Below are 6692 nucleotides of genomic sequence, written 5' to 3' on the forward strand. Positions count from 1 at the left end.
GTAGGCTTTATGGTACCTAGAACTAATCTGGTGCGACTTCATAGAATGAGGTTATTTGCAGTACCTACCACACGATGTAGAGTGAGTGAGATGGCCCCCCTGTCCCGTGCACTTAGGTATCTAAACCAGTTGCTTAACTTGGACTCCTCATTGGACCTCTTTGCATGCTCAGAAACAAAATTCATATTTTCCGCAGGACGCTATCTGGAGTCCTTGACCGGAGATAGTAGTATTAAATGTTAGTTTAAAATGTAATAACAAATGGTGTTTATCTTTTTTTTGTCATTAATGTTAATCTGTAATAATTTATTGTTTATGGTATTGTATTTATAATTTTATCAATTTTCATATTTTATTCACTTTTGTAATTGACTTAAGATTGATTGTACATTTAGCTTTAAGTCTTACTATTGCGTTTGGGTTGACTGTAAGCAATATGTAATAAATAAATAAACGGTTACCCATGCTGAACTGCCATGCAGAGGTCCCAGGTTCGATTCCCCACGGCACACAGGTTTTCCCTACAGCGGGGCTATATTGAGTGTGTGCTTTATTATTATTATTATTCTTTTGAGAAATAAATGTCTTAAACCATACATTAATAATAATAATATTAATGAGCTTGACAACCACACCTATTACTTGGTCTCCAACTGTGAAATTCTTTGTAACGTGAGTGGTACACGAGTAACGGAATTCACTTTGGGGCTTCCACACGAGAAACAATTATAAAGTTCATTTCCCAAATTGGTACTGCCGAGAATCGAACTCGGGGCCTCCTCATTTACCGCCCAAACTGTTAACCACTGGGCTCTCCGTGAATAATATTAGCAGATAGGTGCACCAATGCGTGGTTATCTATTTCACAATTGCATTCTGCTGATGGCATCATTTGTTGGTGTAGTTCAAACTATATTACTTGTGGCAAAAACGACCTATTCGTTCTGTTTATCGTTTAGGTTCTCAGGTTTCTCTCAGATAAAAGTTTAAAGAAACTGGTGTCATGATTGTCGCATCACAGTACATTTACTCAAATATTTCGTATGCCCGTAAAAATATACATAATTTCATTAAGTAAGAAGATATCCATAATGTTAACCTTAGCACTAAGGCCAAACTCATGGTACCACGATTTCTTTTAACTAAGGTAAACGATTCTGTATGTAATGATAATGATACAATTAGATTCCGGACCATGTATTAAAATAATCATTTCCTAAATTAAAAATTTACATTAAAAGTATTTTAATTGAAAAGTCAAATTACAAAATTTTAGGCTACGTGTTAGATAAAAATGTGTGGAAAGATGACATGGCTTTAGATTACACACACATTTGATTCAAAGTATATTCCATAGCATTTATGATTATTTGAAAAGAACAATCCATAGAGTTTCTCATTCGTTCTTCCCAGGGAAGTCAGCACAGTGAACGAACAATAACTTAAAAAATGATGTTTTTGAAGTGTAAATTTATTTTACCTATGGAATAAAAATAACAACTTTGACCTTATAGATTCCATTGCAGGAAAAAGAAAAATTATCATAACGTAATTAAGTAATATTTTGCATGCATCATTCCATCAAAAGACCACAAAGACGTAATAATTATGTATTTATCCTTCCTTTAGTTTAATATTTCCGAAAGCAAAATATATTCCTCATTGAAACAGCTAATTGGATTATAGATGGTTCTCAATAGGTAATGAACTGGAAAGAAATTTATAATAAATAAAAAAAAGAAACACACTGGCACTAAGTAAACCCTTTGTCGCTGGTGCCATGAATACACACATAGACAATAACAAATTATACTCAAACTCACGAGTGAAATACATGAAAGCCATTCAAATATTTCTGCGTGGCATACTAGCATGGTAATCTTTCGGCCAGGGCGGTAATTATAATTGATAATACCATCTGAAGGACCTTCTACTGCAGTTTCATATATACATTTATATAATTATTAAGTAGGACCGGTAGTTGCCCATGGCGGAACGATCGCGTCTACATTATTGAGAGAAAACGTGAGAATTTAGACTATGGTCGAAGTGATAGTTATTATAGATAATTATCACATTAATTATGCTGATATTTATTTAATCTACACACATATCAAAACCCTCTATGATGTGTTCAAAAACCACCAATTACGACCAGCATAAAGGTAAACTATTTTGTTTGAATAAATTTCTTATCGATGAAAATATTATTATTGCTTAAAAATAACATCAAATTCGATTTTAGCCTTACATTCAAATTTCGAACATACCAATTTGATTCGACCTCAATTCTAATATCAGTCGAGATGAAGTTTTAATCGAAATGAAATGTCAATAGCAAACAATTTTGACAAATCTCACACGTTACTTGATATCGAACGATATGACAGTTGGGGCCGACTCTGGTTTGTCTATGAATTAAAATAAAACTACGGTTGTATGACATGCTTGAGAAATAAGTTTTTTGCAATATTTTACTAATAATTACTGTAACATGCGGTTCCTGTACACATCACATGGAGTTTATAACACGTGTGAAGATAAAGCATTGTATGTAACTGTACATAATTAAGCATTAAAAAACTCGTGTGATGTTTTTAAACCCGCACTCGTTTTTTAGTGCCTTTCATTATGTAATAATCACATAAACTATTAAAATTAATTGAATTATCAAAATGCTGCCTTCTTGTTATAAAGACGTTCTTGTTAAAAAGGCATTTGTTCTGTTGTGTATTTATTACAATTTAAAAATGTACATTTCAATTATCGTGTTCTATTTTTGCCCTACGCCTATTTTGGTTACCAATCGTTACCCCAGTGCCCCCTTCCCAAATTCGCGACAGGCTGTCGTCAAGGCAACACAACATTTGTATTAAAAGTTGCCTTGTGCCCCGACGGAGTAACTCACCCCGCTTTATTATTTATTGCCCGGCATAATAAGTTTCACCGCCGTTTCACCCCGGTCGTGGAAAATATAAATATAGAATAGTAAGTACTGACGGGTTACAATACACGCACACTATAACTTCTGTTTGTATGCGAAATCTGTGGTGCTTAAAACAACATAATTATTATTATACTTCTAAATATACCTTTCATTATATTGTACTACACGTTATATAATTAAAAATGTAAATGACTATGTAATCATATCTATAAAAACAACTAGTTGTGTTTGAACGTTGTGGCAACATTTAATTGAGTTAGCAGTTTAGCATTACGCCATTTGAATTGTAAATAATCTCAGTATAGAGTACTAAAAAAACTGACCTCAAAAGTTCGTGCAATTACGTCAAGTTACGTCAAGTTTTAATGAAATTGATTACGGAAAAGTGCGCGAAACTGGTGGTAAATTCATGCCCTAGTTTACCACCCTTAGAGGTAGAATATTTTCTTTAAATTAAATGGGACTACTACCGAGGTACCCTCTTTCCAATTAAAGAAGAATCATTTAAATCGGTTCACAAATGTCAGAGTTATCGCTTAAAGTATATATTTAAAAAAAATACATACAGTCGAATTGCGAACGTACTAAATTTTTTTCCGGCACCTTCCTTTTCTTTGTTCGTAAATGCACTTACGAATAAATTTCTTATTTGATTCATATCATTATCACTTCATTATTTTATTATGATTGTCATTTTACGACTATTCATATAGGCGTAACAGAAAAAGTCATTTCAAAGTGTACAATTTAAATGGCCAAATAGCATTAACCACTTGAGCACCCTTTTACGAAGTTACGTCTCACCACACAACGATTTTACCCCGACCTTTGTTTGTTCCAAACTTGTTACGGCAAGATTGAGCCGAATTCGAAAACTCGGTTATTTATTCATTTAAACTACGTAAATAGAGTAATGCTGTGGGGGTTAACTTCTGGCTGTTGATGGCCTTAATAATGTTTATTTTGTCAATGCTAATATTTGTCGATGTTGGAAGTTGTTTGCCCAATAAAAAGACTTTAGTTAATGAGTTTTTTTCTTAGTGATTTGCTTTCTTAAGATTTAAACATGCAAATGTGGTAATTGATTTTGAATACACTGATAGATACGGGTCTCTTCTAAGGAAGAGAAAACTTCAGTAGCAGTAGAGGTCATTGTGAAAGAGTTCGTCCTAGGAAGTACTGTGACCTTATCTATTTCTGCCGCCAAGCATTAGGTTAGGCACATTCATAGCCCTGCACTAGAGAAAAATTGTATCTCGGGTGAGATGGACACACACACACATAGACAACCACAAATTACACCAAAAGTCACGAGAAAAATAAATGTAGGTCATACAAATATTGCTCCCGGCCCGGGAATCGAACCCGGGGCCTCTGCGTGGCAGTCCAGTATGGTAACCGTTCGGCCGCGGAGGCAGAAAAGGAAGACTACCTGGCAACGTTTCCATGCGTTGAAGAAACTTTTTTTTTTCTACAATAACAATTATCTCATATCTGTTTAACTACCAAATTTCTCTGGTTATATGCAATAAATTGGCGACCAAGAAATGAATAAAACACGTTGAAAAACCAAATACAAAGATACGACAACAAAGACAGAAAAATTGGTGAGGTCCGCTGATTCGTTCCGTGGCTTAGTTGGTATAGCGTCTGGCACGGTTTGCTAGAAGACGTCGTTTCAAATCCGGCCGGATCAAAGGAATTTTTCTGAGTGTTCGATCTTTGTAGTAATAATTATAACAAACTAGTGGAGTAACTTCACAAAAAATAATTGAATATCAACTCAATAAAAATTTCAATGAATAACAGGTTTTCCATTTTAAATTAAACAAATTTTTTCCTATTTTTAATCACGTATATATTTGTTTCTTTAACCAAACCGACTTTTCCGGGCTCCTTACAGTTTTCCAAACCATAAAATTCCTCTAACTTATTTATGTAGGCATTCTCCAGAAACATCGCCAAAATTTAACAACGCTTCCTAAGAAAATTCGTATTAAAAAGCGTCGTACTCATTCCAGAAAGCTCACTGAATCTGTTTCACTTTAAACAATAAACAACATTTTAATTGTTACGAGGCATCGCAAGCTTAAAAACAAAGTTGTTTACACTTTTAATTTAAGCTAAAATTTTAAAATTTAAGCTCGCCTTTTAAAACTTACGGAGATAAGTTCGAAATTTTTAAGGAGCTTTCAGGGTTTTACAGATGAGCTTTATGAATAAATAGAGCTTTGGCAAGTCTTTAATGTAACATTTTATTATATCTTTTTAATCGGGAGCTTATTTATAATGTCAGCAGGTCTTTATTATTTGAAGGTAACACTCCAGGTGGTATTATACCTAAATAATGTTCTAAACAAATTATATGTAGCAAAGCATCTTTAGTAGCGGTAGAGCTTCGTAGAGTTCAGTACTGCTGCTACCGTACTTATTTCTGCCGCCAAATAGTAGATTTAATTAAAAAGTAGATTTTTGCGATTAAAAGCTCTTGAGTGACACTGCAACTGTTATGGACAGGCGTGTCGCTTACCAACAGGCTCACGACTCGTTCGTTCGTCACTTGGTATTATAAAAAAAATTTCGTGTTGACATTTGTGAAAATCATCTTTATGAATACGAATTATTTTCTACATCATCATCTCATAATGTCGCGGTGCCCTCACGTCGTAAATCGCGGGTCGTCAAACGCAACATTCTCAACATCAGTGTTAAAATGAAATTATTTATTTCGGGTCTTAAATCATCACATTTTGTTTTTTCCGTGATCTCGGCTGTCTGACATTAGTGTAATGTTCTGACTACTATGTCATATTTTTCATACCGTATCAGCTTAAAAGGCTTTCTGTCCATACAATGACAATTAAAACGACGCTTTCGTTCATACTACCGACGCGAAACGCACTACGGTTTTGTTTCGCTCTCATTATATAGACTTATAGCTTTTTCCTACAACTTATTTTTTTAATAAATCGTGCACCTGGTCTGTCCATGACAGCTTTAAATCACAAAGATCTTAGGGGCACTGCCACTGCGCCCGACACCCTGAGACATAAGTTGATAAGTCCCATGTGCCTGTAATTTCACTAGCACCCTTACTCTTTACACATTACTGTTTAGCTTAATAAGTAAGGTAGCAGTACTTCTATAAGAGCTCTATTGCTATTAGAATATTAATTCTATGTTGATAAGTATGTTGACTTTTTTATCAATCGTAAGCGGAGACGAGAAATCTACATAAATGTGGTATATAATAATATTATCTTCTATTTATTTGTCAAACCCTCCACCGCAATGCAGTTCGAGTAACATATTCAGATATATCGGCTTAAAATGCGCAGTCGGCGCTAAAACGATTAATGCCCCGTTCGCACGCAAGAATGCAGTTAAAGGGAAAAAAATGGCCGTCCTGCCCCCCGTCGTCGGGCCAAGTTTACAGCAATTCTGAGGCCTTATTATTTAGTTCCGCTGTTTTCCAAGTTATTTTTTTAAATTACAGATGTTGTCGTTAGTTTGCTATCGATAACGTGTGTAGTTGCAAAGAAAAAATATATTCTTGTTGTGAAATAATTACTAAGTATTTAGTAGCAAGTAAGTAGCAGTAGAGCACCTTGTGAAAGCGTTCGTCCAGGGAAACACCGCCGCCTTATCTGTCTCTGCCGCAAAACTGTAATGTGAGCATTACTGCTTCGGTTTTGAAAGGTAAGGGTGCTGGTGAAATTACAGGCACATGGGACTTGTCAACTTA

General features: G+C 34.8%; 1 protein-coding gene across 12 annotated transcripts in view; it reads left to right on the plus strand.

Annotated features, from left to right (window-relative positions):
* Nucleotides 1–6692, plus strand: part of LOC113225609 (uncharacterized protein CG43867) — a 472277-nt gene that overhangs the window by 296039 nt on the left and 169546 nt on the right. The gene's annotated exons all lie outside the window — the stretch shown is intronic.

The sequence above is a fragment of the Hyposmocoma kahamanoa genome, unplaced genomic scaffold (genome assembly GCF_003589595.1).
Source record: "Hyposmocoma kahamanoa isolate Upper Pololo Valley unplaced genomic scaffold, ASM358959v1 168, whole genome shotgun sequence".
NCBI classification, from domain to species: Eukaryota; Metazoa; Arthropoda; class Insecta; order Lepidoptera; family Cosmopterigidae; genus Hyposmocoma; species Hyposmocoma kahamanoa.